Here is a 1,046-nt window from a genome sequence, read left to right as displayed (position 1 = left end):
CTCGGACCAGCCGACGCCTCGGGAACCCCTCCTGGGCCGTCTGCACGGATCGCCGGAGACTCGGACCCCCAGCGCGGGGTCCGGGCGGGTGATGGGCAGGGGCTAGCCCGAGGTGTGTCCAGGAGGGTGCTGCCCGGCACACAGGCCGCAGCAGTCGCGACGCCCGTTGTCCGTTGCGGCCACAGGAGCTCCGACACCGCGTCCCCCCAGAGCTGCTGGGCCACGGGGAGGTGGCCGGCACCCCTCAGCTGCGCAGTCACCCCCCATCTGGGCACAGGTCCAGCCTAAGCAGGCCGAGCTGTCACGAAGTTTCTGCGGCTCCCTGACCCTTCCGGCTTCGCCCTCTGCGGAGCCGCCCGAGTGGAGTCCGCCATCCCCGACCCTCGCGCAGATGAAACGGTCAGGCACGCCCGAGTGCCCATGACTTGGCCCTGGCAGACACGGCACCCGCAGCCACTGGTGAGGAGGCGGCCAAGCCACGGCGGTGGGTGGGCTGGCGGCCGTGACCCGACACTGGCCCCGAGGGCCCGGCCTGCACCCACAGCTGACCCCCGCGCGAGCCGACCCCGCCCTGGGGGGTTGGGGCCCCGCCGTGGGGCCCAGCGGGGCTGTGCCAGTCCCACCCACGATGCCACGGCCTCCCGGGTCAGACGCGGGAGTCGGAGTAAGCACGGAGGCCGGGGCGGGCGGCCGGGCTGGCCGGGCGGGAGCCGGACACGGCCAGTCGCCACCGCGCCAGACCGCGGCGCGGCCACCCACCGGGCCCGGCCATCTGAGTCCCGGCCATGAGGTGGGGCCTCGAGGAAGAGGCCTCTGGGCACGGCAGGGGCACGGCAGACACACCGCGGCGAAGTGGCCGCGGAGGGCGGGGCGCCCGGCCCGGGAGGAGGCCGTCTGGGCATCGTCTTTCAGTCACACGGTCCCCACAAACCGCTCTTCAGTCCCCCAATCCCGGCCCGGTGACGCCCCGAAGCACCGAGAGGCTGCGGCCCTCCCGCGGCCCGAGTGCTCCGGAAGGCCTCTGTGGTCAGGGCCGGCCGGGAGGC

The sequence above is a fragment of the Condylura cristata genome, unplaced genomic scaffold, assembly GCF_000260355.1.
Source record: "Condylura cristata isolate star-nosed mole 26May11 unplaced genomic scaffold, ConCri1.0 scaffold00033, whole genome shotgun sequence".
Lineage (NCBI taxonomy): Eukaryota > Metazoa > Chordata > Mammalia > Eulipotyphla > Talpidae > Condylura > Condylura cristata.
This window is presented reverse-complemented; position numbering follows the sequence as displayed.